General features: G+C 44.2%; 1 long non-coding RNA gene across 1 annotated transcript in view; it reads left to right on the forward strand.

Annotated features, from left to right (window-relative positions):
• The first annotated feature begins 11 nt into the window (after positions 1 to 11).
• LOC129137322 (uncharacterized) overlaps positions 12 to 15,919 on the forward strand; it is a 323,240-nt gene continuing 307,332 nt past the window's right edge. Inside the window, exon 1 of the long non-coding RNA XR_010152318.1 lies at positions 12 to 331. This is a non-coding gene — a long non-coding RNA (uncharacterized LOC129137322). The remainder of the gene's footprint in view (positions 332 to 15,919) is intronic.

Raw genomic sequence — 15,919 nt, forward strand, 5'->3', positions numbered from 1 at the left:
TGCGTGGCCCCAGGCCCTTCCCGCGCGGTCTCATCTGGGGCCACTTGTTGGCCCTGGCGTTGGGGAGGTTCATGTGGTGGATCCTGATGAGAAGGGGGGTCACAGGGGTCTCGGGGCCAGGGTTCAGCCAGCCAGGCCCCAGCTTGCTCTCTTCTGGTGCTGCCCCTGTCCCTGAATTCATAGACCCGGCTTTCCCTCTCTTGAGCACCTACTATGTGCCAGGCTGCGCTTTGCGCATGTAGCAGAGGCAACAGTGTCACCTGGGAAGCTGCTTTCCCCCAAAGGAACTCTTGTCTGTCCGTTGTTGCAGAGCCAGCGCATGAGACCAAGTGTGAGTATCAGGCAGTGCAGCCTTCATTCAGTGGCCATGGAATTGGAGAAGTGGGAGGGTAGCTCGCAAATCAAGCTCTCAGCTCTTGAAAACTGAGAAGTTACAGGTAATAGGGAGTGTTGACGAAAAGTAAAACTGTGCAAAATATTTGAAGAGATTTATTCTGAGCCAAATACGAGTAACCACAGCCTGTGATACAGCCCTCTCGAGGCCCTGAGAACATGTGCCCAGGTGGTCGGGGTGCAGCTTGGTTTTATGTTTCAGGTTGGCATGAGACATCAGTCAAATACATTAAATACATTGGTTTGGTCCAGGAAGGCGGGACAACGCAAAGGGGTGGGGGTGGGGGCTTCCAGGCTATAGGTAAATTTAAATATTTTCTAGTTGACAATTGGTTGAGTTTGTCTGAAGACCTGGGATTGATAGAAAGGAAGTGTTCAGGTTAAGATAAAAGATAGTGGAGACTAAGGTTCTTTTGAAGTCTTATGGTGGCTGCTCTTAGAGATAATAGATGACAAATGTTTCCTATTCAGATCTTCAAAAGGTGTTAGACTTTTAGTTAATCCGTTTAGGATTGGGAGGGCCTGGAAGAAAAACATCTAGCTATGTTAATAGATGTTCTTTACAGATGCACATTTTACCCCACAAAGGATAGCTTTTGGGGGAAAATGCTGTCCTTTATGGAAGAAATTGCAAAATAGGGCAAAGAAACATGTTTTGGGGTAAAATATTTTGACTTTCTGTCACGTAATATTATGCCAGAGTCAGATTGGAAAGTAAGTCATCATATATAGGATTAAATAAAACCCATCTGATGAGAATTTATGGTTTGTAGGTCATGACTCCCCAGATCCCTTATATAGGAATTTGAGCAGGATTAAAAAAATAAAGAGTTTAGGCTGGGCGTGGTGGCTCACGCCTATAATCCCAGCATTTTGGGAGGCCAAGGCAGGTGGATCACTTGAGGTCAGAAGTTTAAGACCAGCCTGGCCAACATGGCGAAACCCCGTCTCTACTAAAAATATAAAAATTAGCTGGGCATGGTGGCACACGCCTGTGATTCTAGCTGCTTGGGAGGCTGAGGCATGAGACTCAACTTGAACCCGGGAGGCGGAGGTTGCAATGAGCTGAGATTGTGCCACTGCACTCCAGCTTGGGTGACAAAGCGAGACTCTGTGTCAAAAACAAAACAAAACAGAAAAAAAAGAATCAGAGCTTAGTCCTCAGGTGTCCTTAATGAAGGGGCTGGGCATTAAGAGCAAGGCGAGGAGGCAGAAGGAAAGCTTGAGCCCAGGAATTGGAGACCAGCTTGGGCAACATGGTAAGATCCTGTCTCTAAAAAAAATAAAAATTAAGAACAAGAGGAGGAATATTCATGTTTTTTCTTGGGAAGGGAGGTAGATTTTCCTGGAATCAAGGAGCTGCCCCTTTTTTTGTCCTTTTTTTGGTCTCTTCGGGTCATCATGGTGATTGTCAACTGTCATGGCAACCAGTGGGAATGTCATTTAGTACTGAAGTTGGATTAGAATGAAGCTAGAGGTTCTTCAGAGGTCGAGTAAGCTAAGAAGGAACCTATGACCACAGACAACCTGTTTTCTAAAAATAAGCAGAGTTAAATCTGAGTAGGAATTTAGCTATGTCATGGAGGCATTGCATTGGGTAACAAAAGCCAGGTAGGCGTCCAGCTGAGTCCCCTAGGCCCTGCAACGGGTAACAGCAGTACTGACTCTATGTTAGAGAAAAGCTTGCTTGCTTGAGTATAATTATTGTTTTGCCTGAGTTTGTAAATTATTCACTAAAAACAGCCACAGAGAAAAACAGGACCTTCTTCAACAGATAAAACACACAGACCCGCAGCTTTGGGAACAGGCTGATGGCCCCTGCACAGTCTAGTCACAAGGCATCGACCAAGAAAGTAATGATTAATTGCCCATCTGAGACTGCGCATGATTCAGAAGAATGTTTCTTTGTTTTGTTTTTTGAGACAGTCTTGGTCTGTCTCCCAGGCTGGAGTGCAGTGATGTTGGTTCGCTGTAGCCTCTGCCTCCTGAGTAGCTGGGACTACAGGCGTGTGCCACCGCACCTGGCTAATTTTTGTATTTTTAGTAGAGATGACGTTTCACTATGTTGGCCAGGATGGTCTCGAACTCCTGACCTCAAGTGATCCACCTGCCTCGGCCTCCCAAATTGCTGGGGTTACAAGCGTGAGCCACCGCTCCTGGCCCACAAGAATATTTTGATCATTATTTCTCCTAATTTTCCTTAAAATCCCTGGATCTAGAGGCACAACTGAGAAAGGTGGTCTTTGAACGCTAGTGCACTGCCTTTTGCAGGTTGCTGGTTTCTCGAATAAAGCTAACTTTGCTTTCACCAAAGCTTGTCTTTTGAGTTTTTGGCTTTCAGGCAACGAGTGGCCTGGACACCAGTTCGGCTACACGTATGTCAGTGGGCAAAACAAAAATCCTTATTCTGGGAGGTAGATAGCTTATTAGAAAACACAACCTAATCACTTGTTTCCCAAATGTTAAAAATTGAGCCAATTTTAGCCCCAGAAGCTTAGGGTACCATGTACATAACAGGCATTACCTGGGGGTGGGGCAGAGAGAATCAGTGGGGTACCTCGTATATGCCAGGGGTTGTATCAGCATCCTTACACAGCTCATTTTTCTTTTTAAATAATACTTATTGAGGACCTATTTAATGCCAGATATGGTGGTAGGTAGGGAGCAAAAGCAGGATTCCCCTCCCATTATTGAGTTTTCAGAGTGGTGGGAGAGGCAGGAATTAAACAAGTAATCCACAAACTCAAGTACAATTCTAAGGGAGATGGGTGCCACCAAGAAGAGACATGGTGCTGAGAACCTATGTCTGTCAGAGGGATTTGATCTATTTGGGAGGTCTGGAAAGGTTTTTTTGAAGAAGCAGTGCTAGGGGTGGGATCCAAAGGAGAAGAGCTAATTAGGCAAAGCCTAGTCCTCACAAAAATCCTATAAACCAGATATGATTACCTTCATTTTAGAGTTTAGGGCATTGAGACTTGAGCAAGGTGATGTCACTGCCCAAGGTTACATCAGATTAAATGGCAACCCAGGATTCAGATTCAAATAAGAGTAGGGTTCTTTATATTCTCCTTGGGCTATTTGGTGGTTTTAGGATAGGCAATTATCACAAACAGCTTGGGGACATGAGGGAGCAGGAGTCACAAACTTGAAAGCCTGCAGAGCTCAGGCAGATAGCATAGAGTGAAGTAAGGCAGAGTGTAAGACAATAGGGAATGGTGGGGAGTGTGGTGAGCTGAAGGCCACATTTCCTGTCTAAAGGAAGCAGCCACTAGTTCCAGTCTCTTGTTGTCATGCAGGAATACAGACCAAGCCTTGCTGGATCTTCTGATAATATTATTTTGAGGGCTTGGCGTGGTGGCTCATGCCTGTAATCGCAGCACTTAGGGAGGCCGAGGCGGGCAGATTACAAGGTCAGGAGATCGAGACCATCCTGGCTAACATGGTGAAACCCTGTCTCTACTAAAAATAAAAAAATTAGCTGGGCGTGGTGGTGGGCGCCTGTAGTCCCAGCTACTCTGGAGGCTGAGGCAGGAGAATAGCGTGAACCCGGGAGGTGGAGCTTGCAGTGAGCCGAGATCGCGCTACTGCACTCTAGCCTGGGTGACAGAGGGAGACTCCTTCTCAAAAAACAAAAAAATATTATTTTGAGAAGGAATCTCGCTCTGTCACCCAGGCTAGAGTGCAGTGGTGCAATCATAGCTCACTGCAGCTGGGACTGCAGACACATGCCACTACCCGGCTAATTTTTATATATTTTTTTGCAGAGACAGGGTCTCACTATGTTGCCCAGGCTGGTCTGAAACTCCTGAGCTCAAGCGGTCAGCCTGCCTTGACCTCCCGAAGTGCTGGAATTACAGGCGTGAGCCCCTGTGCCCGGCCTAGATCTTCTGATTTCTAAAAAGAAGCTGGCAGTATTTTTAGGTGAAGTTATCACACTTCTAAATAATTGGCAGTTACGTCAGTTTGCCTCACTATAATGTTAACTCAGTGAAGCAGGACATTTTATGTTTTTAACCACTGTGTACTGGGAGCTTATAAAGTGCCTTACGCATAGTAAGCACTCAACCTCATCTGTGGTATGTAGCCTCTGAGCGATTCCTCCCTTGTGCGCATGGTTTCACAGTTTTTGAAGCAGTTTTATGGTCATTATTTTATCCACCAGTCTTTCAGCTGGCACCTCATTTGTCCTGATGTGGCTGCTGCAGGAAAAGTCCCCTGAAAGGCTCCCCAGGGAAATATTTAGTTGTGCCTTCCTTTTGTACCTTTCCGCCCTCTTCGTATTTTACATTTTCTCCATCCTAATGTGCTTGGCATTATATCTTGGCTCCCTCTAGTTATCCAGCCCATTTTATATTTAATATTTTGTTGTTGCTTTGGTTCTCACCTAGACTTTATGTATTGACCTGGGGCCCATGACCACACTTAGGTATACTTTCACTTACTCTTGGCCCAGCCCCTGCTCCCAGCTGCTTGTCAGGGAAAAGTGCATGAAAAGGTTTCATTTCTTAGAAATTGCTGTCCTGAGACATCTTGCGAAAGTGATCATCCCTGGACATCTGAACTTCCTACTCCATCACATGGACTTGAGCAAGAGAAAAATCTCAGGTCTGCATGGGGCATTTAGAACCTTGCCTCCTGAAAGCTCCTCAGGGTGCAGAGGGAATCAGGCTTGCTCTTTATTATTTCTTAGGTGCAGGATCATAAGTTGTTCAGGAATTGTTACAATTTTTTGGTAGCCTCTCAGTAACACAAGTGTGCACACACAGACTCATATATACGCGCATGTGTGTGTGTGTATATATATATATTTTGCATATGTATATATTTAATGGAAAATTTCGAACATAAAATAGAATCCTCATGTTTCTGTCCTCCAGCTTTAACAATGAGCATTTCATGGCCAATCTTGTCTCACCTGCTCTGATCCTGGATTATTTTGAAGCAAATTCTGGACATGATATTTTTTATTTGAAACTATCAGAATGTATTGCGTAAAGACAGGAACTGTTTTTTTTTTTTTTTTTTTTTTTTTGAGACAGAGTCTTGCTCTGTTGCCCAGGCTGGAGGGCAGTGATGCGATCTCGGCTCACTGCAACCTCCACCTCCCAGTTTCAAGTGATTCTCCTGCTTCAGCCTCCCGAGTAACTGGGAGTATAAGCGTGCACCACCACTCCAAGGTAACTTTTTGTCTCTAGTAGAGGCAGGTTTCGCCTTGTTGGCCAGGTTGGTCCTGAACTCCTGGCCTCAAGTGATCCGACTGTCTCAGCCTCCCAAAGTGCTGTGCCCGGCCAGGAACTCTTATTTTAAACATAGCTTCAATATCATCATAAGCTCTTCTCAATTGTATCAACAATTCCTTAATACCATTTAAAGAAACAGCTAATTTGGGCCAGGCATGGTGGCTCATTCCTGTAATCTCAGCACTTTGAGAGGCTAAGGGGGGGATGATTGCTTGAGGCCAGAAGGTCAAGACCAGCCTGGGCAATATAGTGAGATCCTCATCTCTACAAAGATAAAAGTTAAGCAGGTGTGGTGGCACACACCTGTAGTGCTAGCTATTCAAGAGGCTGAGGTGGAAGAATTGCTTGAGCCCGGGAGGTTGAGGCTGCAGTGAGCCATGAGGGAACCACTACACTCCAGTTTGGGTGATACAGTGAGACTGTTTCTTCAAAACAACACAACAACAACAAAAAGAGCAAACTCAGGACAGCTAATTCGTTTGCAAAAGAAAAAAGGGTTATAGATGCTGGACATGTAAAAAGAACAGATGTCCTCCACATTTGCTAACTAGGTGTTTACATTTAGTTCAGCATGAAAATGGTGTCTTGGGAACAGAAGAGCAGATTGTCGAAGAAGTAGTGGATCAATATGTGGTCAGTAAATGAAGCAGGTCATGGTACTCTGAGGTATCTTTAAGAAGTGGTTATTTTCTCAAGACCTCAATCCTCTGAGTTGATCCAAACCCAGAGCCACTCTCTTTGATGCCAAGAACAATGTTCACACTAATCTTTCTTTGGTAGAACATCATATATCACAGCTGTTATTTTCTAAGTAGGCGCAGATCCAACTTTTGCACCAGATTCCTCTGTCCATGGTGCTGAGCCACCAGCCTTTTGGCCAGGAGACTGATGAACTATAACTTGGTATTGGCCAGTGGGATCTAATTTAGGGTCACCGTAAACGTGAATATTAAATATGCATTAAAGTCCTAAGAAATTATATCTGTGCCTATGTTAGATAAAAAATAAAAACTCCAAGATAGAGAATTTTTTAGTAATGCCTGTTATTTCTCATTTTTTTTTCCTTTTTCTTTTTCTTTTTCTTTTTTTTTTTTTGAGACAGAGTTTCACTCTGTTGCCCAGGCTGGAGTGCAGTGGCACAGTCTTGGCTCACTGCAACCTCTGTCTCCTGTGTTCAAGTAATTCTGCCTCAGCCTCCCAAGTAGCTGGGATTACAGGCACATGTCACCACGCCCAACTAATTTTTGTACTTTTGGTAGAGATGAGGTTTCATCATGTTGGCCAGGCTGGTCTCGAACTCCTGACCTCAAGTGATCCGCCCACCTCGGCCTCCCAAACTGCTGGGGTTACAGGCATGAGCCACCGTGCCAGGTTATTTCTCATTTCTTTCATTTTCTTTTCCTTCCTTCCTTCCTTCCTTCCTTCCTTCCTTCCCTCCTTCCCTCCCTCCCTCCCTCCCTCCCTCCCTCCCTCCCTCCCTCCATCACCCAAGCTGGGGTGCAGTGGTGCAGTCTTGGCTCACTGCAGCCTCCACGTCTTAGGTTCAAGAGAGTCTCATGCCTCAGCCTCCCGAGTAGCTGGGATTATAGGTGTGTATCACCATGCCTGGCTAATTTTTGTATTTTTTTGTTTTTTTAGTAGAGACAGAGTTTCACCATGTTGGCCAGCTGGTCTCAAACTTCTGGCCTCAAGTGATTCACCCACCTTGGCCTCCCTAAGTGCTTGGATTACAGGTGTGAGCCACCGTGCCCAGCCTTTTCATTTCTTTTATGCCAAATCTGATCTACTTCTTAAAAATTGAAAAGTGGAAATGAGAAGATTGGGTATGTGTGTACTGGTGTCTACTTCAGACATAGTATTAATATTTTCAAATATGATTCCTTAACTAAGCTACATGCCTCTTTATAAAGCATCATGCCAGGCACTAATGGGATAGGCAGATACATAAGACATGACCATTTTACTTAAAGTGTTACAGTAAAGTGGAAAAAATTTGAGACAGTGTCTTGCTCTGTCCTCAGATGATGTCCTCAGGCAATTGATTCCCCTCTATTTTCAGCTCTGCTTTTTCCTGAATCAACCTTATTTTCAGTAGGTTCTCCCCGTGTAGTAGCTGCTGGTCTTCTGAAAGAGAGTACACTCCCCTGAACCCCCAGTAGTTTCAGCAAATGTCCTGGGGCTGACCCTCATAGGGTTGACTTGGGTCATGTGCCCATCCTGAACCAATCACTGTGACCAGGGAGAGGGAATTCCTGATTGGTGAGGCCTGGGTCACATGTCCACTCTGGAGCTGTGGTGTGTTGTCAGCTCTTTCTGAGCCGCCTGGTCCAAGAGTTTGGAAGGGTTTTTTTTTGTTTGTTTGTTTTTTCTCCGTAAAGAAAAATTGAGTGGTCAATTTTTCCTAAAGAAAAATTTTCCTAAAGAAAAATTGCTACTACCAGAAGAAGGGATAAAGGATGCTATACAGGTAAAATGAAAGGATGTTCACTTTCCCTCAAGGCCCTAGTAGAAGAGGTGTCATAAAACCGTTCATAATTCCATATAATTATATCAGGCAATTAGAGCTGTCAATTCAGATGTTTTGGAAGTGGTCAAAACAAACTTCATGGATGAGACTGAAATTTAGTTAAGCTTGAGGAATGGGCAGGAATTGATAAGAGGAGTTCTAGAGGTGGGCAGGACTAGAGTACATTCAATGGACCAGGGTGAACTGAGTGGGTAGTTGGTGAAGGGAGAGAGGTTGCAAATGCCAGAACTTTGATTACCTTGATAGGATAACCTTGGCCAAGAGAGCTGCAAGCAAACCTTTTGACAAAATTTGCTTGAGCCAGCCTGTGGTCTAATCCTTATTCTTGTCTGTGATGCATGGATAGCCCCTTGGGTTCTAGCTGGCCTTTGTCTCTGGAGTTCTGGGAACACCTCTTACTGACCCCATTGCCTACTTTGTGATGAGGCTTCTAGTTATTGGAGAAGTCTGATGTCCATGTATGCCCTCGTGTGACCAATCCGGTTCACCCCTTGTAGTTGATTGTGCCAAGTTATTTTAGCCTGGGACACAGAAAATATGCTGCAGGCCATTCCCTATTTTCAGAGTAAAGCCTTGGGAGAGCTTGCTGCAACACTGTCAAACAGAAGAAAAATCCCTCTTAATCAGAAGAGCAAATGCAGCTGTTTTCAATGGCAAAGTCATGGAACCAACCTAAGTGTTTGCCAGTGGTTGACAGGCAGAAAATATGGTGGGCTGGACACGGTGGCCCATGCCTGCAATCCCAACACTTTGAGAGGCTGAGTCAGGAGGATTGCTTGAGGCCAATACCATCCTGGGCAACATAATGACAAAAATAAAAATAAAAAATTAGCCAGGTGTGGTGGCATGCACCTGTAGTCCCATCTACTAGGGAGGCTGAGGTGGGAGGAGCACTTGAACCCAGGAAGTGGAGGCTGCAGTGAGCTATGATGGTGCTATGATGGCTGGTGGAGTGGGACCCTGTCTCAAAAAAGAAAAAAAAAAAAAAAAAAGAATGTGGCAGATCTATAACATGGAATATTACACAGCCATAAAAAGGATGAAATCACGTCTTTGCAGCAACATGGATGGAGCTGGAGGCAATTATCCTAGGTGAACTAAACAGAAAATCAAATACTGCATGTTCTCACTTATAAGTGGGATCTAAACAAAGGTTACACATGGACATAAACATGGAGAGAATAGATTTTGGGGATTCCTAATATGGGGAGGGTGGGATGGGGGTGAAGTTTGAAAAATTACCTATTGGGTACAATGTCTGGTATTTAGGTGATAGGTCCACTAGAAGCCCAACCCACACCATTATGCATGTAATACCCTTGTAACAAACATGCACATGTACCCCCAAATCTAAAAAAAAAATCAAGTGAAGCACAAGCAAGGAACAGCTGCAAGGAAATCAAAGTTCCTTATGTGAAAGCCACACTTTTATTGGGTGCTCCCACTTTGCCTCTGTGAGTCCCTAGAGAGGTCCAGTGTTCCTCTTGGGGGATTCACCCAATCAACCATGTGCGTGTAGACAAGGGAATTTCCCTGGAGGCAGGGAAGTCCAGGTTGCTACTTGTCTAATAGCTAAAATGTATTGAATTTGTATTATGAGCCAGGTATGGTTTTGACTATTTTATATGCAATAACTAATTTCGTTCTCATGCTAACACTGGGAGGTAGATGCTATCAATATTCCCATTTACTAACAAGAAAATTAAAGCAAAGGGAAGTAACATGTCCGAGTTCTTCTAGCTGCTGAGTAGAGGATCCTGGATTCACATTCAGGTGACTTGACTCCAGAGTTTGTGCTTTTAACCATTACTTTATGCTGCATCTAACCCTGTTATTTTAACTTACAATGACTGAAAAAGAAGGCAAATAAGCTCATTTAATTAACAGAAAGGACTTAATGCTCATCATTGCTAGTCAGGAATAGATTGAGAATGCAGAGGCTGCTGCCAACATCTCTTTGTTCTGTGCATTACCTGTCAGGCTGAGTTTGCCTTTTGTAGACACAAGGAAATTCCCTTTATCTTGATTTCCATCCCTCTATTATTTTCTAACAAGGGTTCCAGCCTTTATCTGCACCTGCTCCTTTTTATCTGTCTTGATAAGACCCATTTTCCCTGAGTTCTCACATTTTTCAGAGCAGGATACCCAAAGACCATGAAACCTCTATGGCTAATATTGGTCAACTCTCATAGAATAACTTTCATGTATTATACTAATGATCCTCTTCCCGCTAGGAAAAAAGTTGAAGAGGAGGAACAATGGAAATGAAGGGGTTAGGGGATAGGATCTTGCCCCAATAGGATGGGATAAAGGGGCTGTGTGATTAGGTAGAGCCATGGGTTCTATACTTCAAGACCAGAATCTCAGGCTGGGATTCTATGAGTATTTCCTATAAGAAATGCTATAGAGGCCAGGCGCAGTGGCTCATGCCTGTAATCCCAGCACTTTGGGAGGCCGAGGCGAGTGGATCACCTGAGGTCAGGAGTTTGAAACCAGCCTGGCCAACATGATGAAACCTCGTCTCTATGAAAAATACAAAAATTAGCTGGATGTGGCAGCACTTGCCTGTAATCCCAGCTACTCGGGAGGCTGAGGCAGGAGAATCGCTTGAACCCAGGAGGCGGAGGTTGCAGTGAGCTGAAATCGCGCCATTGCACTCCAGCCTGGGCAACAGAGCAAGATTCCGTCAAAAAAAAAAAAAAAAAAAAAAAGCCATAGAGACTTGGAGCGGCTTAGAAACAGAAAATGGCAAATAGCGACCTTGGCCAGATGTGCCTGGATTTGAGTCTGTGAACTGCCCATTTTCCACTGTTGGCCCAGGACTGAAACAAGCATGTGTAAAAGGGGCTGACCGGTTATTTCCAAGTTAAGTATACTTCTCCCTCTTGTCGCTCAGCACATGAGTTTGTATGGGAGGTTGAGTATCATTCGTGAAATCCATATCCTGATGTTGGAATCCCCGATTTTTTTCTCTTATGAACACTGTCAGATGGTGCCAGGCTGTCCCTCCAACCATCTGGTTTGGTTTGGGGGTCAGAGGTCTGGCAGTGTCTTCATGTATGTGGCTGATTCTGTGCATGTCTTGGGAGTTTGGGTAGGTGTAAGCAAGTAGGCAATTAACTCTACCTAAATCAGGAGGTCTGAGAATGGGCTAGTGGACAGAGCAGGAGCATTGCTATCTTGGACAAACCCCACCATTTTAAGTTCCCCTTGATTAAAAAAAACCTGCCCAAATCCAGCCCCCAAACATCAGCCTAATGGCTAATGTTAGCATAACCAGAAACATTCCAACCCTAAGATAAACGCCACTCCAACCAGAAACATGCTGACCCCAAGATAGCTTCACCTCCAACCAGAGACTTTCCAACCCCATGATAAACTTTCCCTCACATCGAAACATTGCGAACCTACGATAAGCTCCCCACTTCCTATATCCTTAAACATCCTTAGTCTGTAAGAGAGAGTGCCCCCGATCAAAATTGGTCAGAAGCCCCTCTCAGGTTTATTCTCCAAAAGAAACCTGACTTTGAATGTTAAGCCGCTTTTCATGTTTCTTTGCTCTTTAACTCTTACACTAGTGGGTCATTTCCCAAGTGTGATGCTATCTACACTAGTTTACCATGGTTGCTGAGAAGATAAAATATATGCCTGGACCTATGGTTAGTCTACTAGGTTGCTGTAAGGAGAGTCTTCCAAGAATGAGGCAAGATAAAAAAACAGAGGGTGCCACAGAGTTTGAAGTCATTATTTGAGCTCCTAGATGCAACTGCACCTGAAACTAGACCCCTGTCTCTAGGTTTTTGAGCCAATATATTCCTTTGTTTTGCTTAAGCCACTTTGAATTCAGTTTCTGTCACTTGCAACCCACACAGTTCTGACTGATATACAAAATAAACATATTACATGTTATCTTCTGTGACTCAGAAATTATTATCCATTTTTACAGATGAGGAGTTGGAGGTTTAAAGGTGCAGGTAACTTGCAGTGAAAAGCTAAGGTCTGGCCCAAGATTGATCTTGAATCTGAAGAAGAAATGGTTCAAAGTCTGCTTTAGAGATGCTACCTTCCTGCTGCTCGCTTCCAGAATTTAGTCAGGGAATTATTGGGCTGACTTGAGTTGTTGTGTATACAGTCTGTGAACTTGCAGTTTATGGTATTTTATAATTTTGTTTTCCCTGCCGTTCTGCTAATGCAGCTTTGTGAGCAAACATTGCCTGTGATTTAAATCCACCACCGTAATGAAACACACACACACATGCACACACACTTCCTTGGAACAGTCCACAGCTCTCTGATTAATCACATGTGTACAGTACAGTGTTTACAGGAAATCAGCAGGTGGCAATTAGCATCTTGGAAATTATCTGGGAAACACAACTGGAGCTGCCACTTCAGGATGGAAATGTGGCAACAACCAGCAAAGTGACAAACCCCTTGGAGTTGGAAATGAATGGGGCTGAAAGCAGCGCTGCCAGGCACACAACAGCTGGTGGGGGCAGCCCGGTGTGGACTGCAGACTGCCTGCTAGCTTCTTCCTTTTCTTCCCAACGCGTAAGAAGCAATCCTTGAGTAGAGACATGTAATAGATGCTCAGACCTGGCTGGACATGGTGGTTTATGTCTGTAATCCCAGAACTTTGGGAGGCTGAGGCAAAGCCAGGAGTTCAAGACCAGCCTGGGCAACATAGTGAGACCCTGTCAGTGCCCCCCCATCCCCCACCAAAAAAAAATTAGCCAGGTGTGGTGGGGCATGTCTGTAGTCCTAGCTACACAAGAGGCTGAGATGGGAAGATTGCTTGAGACCAGGAGTTTGAGGCTACAGTGAGCTATGATTGCACCACTGCACTCCAGCCTAGGTGGCAGAGTGAGACCCTGTCTAAAAAAAGGAATGTTTTCAACAATGACCAAATGGAATAAAATAATGTTTATTCAGTATGTATCACAGTATCTACCACATAATTCTCAATAAATAGTAGGTATTTTCAATTATTATTTAGATCAAGGCACAGGCAGACACTGGCATTACTGTAACACTTGTTAAAATATTAAGCTATTTCCATATCAGTTGGAAAACAGCTGCTTTCTTGAACCCTCTGAGTGGCTCCCCACTGCTGCCCTCCCTTGGGAACCACACTCTTCCGGATCCAGTGATCAAAACGTTAACGTCTCAATCCTGCTCCAGCGATAAGTCCAGTGTCCGTTCTGATTGGTCAGTTTCTGTGCTGTCTGGACTCTTACTGCTCAGGAGTTTCAGTGACCACAAGAGAAAGCAGCAACACGAGGATGGATGTACTGAAAGGAGTGAGGAGAGGAAACAGTGCCAGTCTGTTTTATACATGAGATGTTCTTCATCAATAATTGAAAACAAATTCAATGCTAGTTGATACGGTTTGGCTCTGTGTCCCCACCCAAATCTCATCTCAAATTGCAATCCTCACATGTTGAGGGAGGGACTTGGGAGGTAATTGGATCGTGGGGGCAGTTTTCCCAAAGCTGTTTTTGTTTTTTGAGACAGTTTTACTCTTGTCGCCCAGGCTGGAGTGCAGTGGCACGATCTCAGCTCATTGCAACCTCCACCTCCTGGGTTCAAGCAATTATTCTGCCTCAGCCTCCCAAGTAGCTGGGATTACAGGTGCCCACCACCACACCTGCCTAATTTTTTTGGTATTTTTAGTAGAGATGGGGTTTCACCATGTTGGCCAGGCTGGTCTGGAACGCCTGACCTTAGGTGATCCACCTGCCTTAGCCTCCCAAAGTGATGAGATTACAGGTGTGAGCCACCACGCCCAGCCCCAAAGCTGTTCTTGTGATAGTGAGTGAGTTCTCATGAGATCTGATGGTTTAAAAGTGTAGGCTGGGTTTGGTGGCTCATGCTTGTAATCCCAGCACTTTGCGGGGCTGAGGCAGGCAGATCACTTGAGATCAGGAGTTCGAGTCCAGCCTGGCCAACATGGCAAAACCCTGTGTCTACTAAAAATACAAAAATTAATTGGGTGTGGTGGTGCACACCTATAATCCCGGCTACTTGGGAGGCTGAGGCACAAGAATCACTTGAACCTGGGAGGCGGAGATTACAGTGAGGCAAGATCACACCACTGCATTCCAACCTGGGTGACACAGCAAGACCCTATCTCAAAAAAAAAAAAAAAAAAAAAAAAGTGTGGCACTTCCCTCCTAGCTCTCTCTCTCTCCTGCCACCACGTATGATGTGCCTTGCTTCCCCTTCTCCTTCCACCATTATTGTAAGTTTCCTGAGGTTTCTCCAGCCATGTGGAACGATGAATCAGTTAAACCTCTTTTCTTTATAAATGATCTAGTCTTAGTTAGTTCCTTATAGCAGTGTGAAATGGACTAATACACTAGGTGTATGTATATCTGTACTTATGTCTACATATATTGATATCACTATCAACATCTATATCTATATCGTCTTCTGTAAATGAAGTGGCAGTAAAGCCCTGAATTCCAGTCTCTCTAACATTCACATTGGTTCTCAGCCCTGGTTGCACATCAGTGTCACCTCTGAGAGCACTTACAAAATACAGATGCTTGGACACCATCCACAGAGATTCTAATCCAGTAGACTTGGGATGAAGTCCAATCATCAGAATTTTTTTAAAAATAAAACCTCCCAAGATGATATTAGCATGCCATTGAGAGCCACTAACTTAAATTTACTAAGCTTCATGTTCCCATGTAATCAGTACAAACACCCATCTCCCGGGATTACATAACACAATGTACATGAGGCTTTTTATCACAATGTGGGACCTAACCCTGTAAATGTTAGTTCCATTAATAATTAATATTCATTACTTTTTTCTTTTGAGATGGAGTCTCGCTCTGTTGCCCAGACTGGAGTGCAGTGGCACTATCTCGGCTCGCTACAACCTCCACCTCCTGGGTTCAAGTGATTCTTCTGCCTCAGCCTCCTTAGTAGCTGGGATTACAGGCACCTGCCAACATGCCCGACTAATTTTTGTATTTTTAGTAGAGACGGGGTTTCACCATGTTGGCCAGGCTAGTCTCCAACTCCTGACCTCAGGTGATCCACCTGCCTCAGCTTCCCAAAGTGTTGGGATTACAGGTGTGAGCCACCGTGCCCAGCCTTTAAATTTTTTTATTGGAAAAAATTTTTTGCCCATGACACAGCCCTCAGGAAACCCTGAGAATATGTGCCCTAATTCATTTTTTTATATGAAGTAGAGGTGAAAGTTCTTTTATATTTTTTCTATATGGATATTGGATGGTTCCAGCATCATTTTGTTAAAAAATTCTCTTTCTCCATTGCATTGACCTGGTACCTTTGTGAAAAATAAGTGGATTCAATATGTGTGGGTCTATTCCTGTATTCTATTCTGTTCCATTGATCGGTTTGTCTATCCTTACATTGAGTCCTTGTCTTTTAATTGGAGATTATTGATGCAGTTTGTTGACTCCTTCTGTATATCCTAATTTCTCTAATCAGGCCAAATCTTTCTCAGTAACAGCAAGGGATAAAGAAAGCAAACAAGGCAGTGAGCTGAGTGCTGCTAAGCCAATACAAAAAGCCGTCAGAGGAATGAGCCCTGCTTTGACTTGTGCAGGTGTTTCTTTCCACTGATCAATGGTTATCAGGTCAAAAAGCAAGGTAACACGATTAAATAATCAACATTTTCTACCTAAGTTATGACCATGCCAGTGAAAGGTAAAGTAAGGCTGCAGTAGCCAAGAATGTCCCGAGCTCCCAGCTGCAGCCCAATCCCTTGAACTTACACCCT

This window comes from Pan troglodytes, chromosome 18, assembly GCF_028858775.2.
Source record: "Pan troglodytes isolate AG18354 chromosome 18, NHGRI_mPanTro3-v2.0_pri, whole genome shotgun sequence".
NCBI classification, from domain to species: Eukaryota; Metazoa; Chordata; class Mammalia; order Primates; family Hominidae; genus Pan; species Pan troglodytes.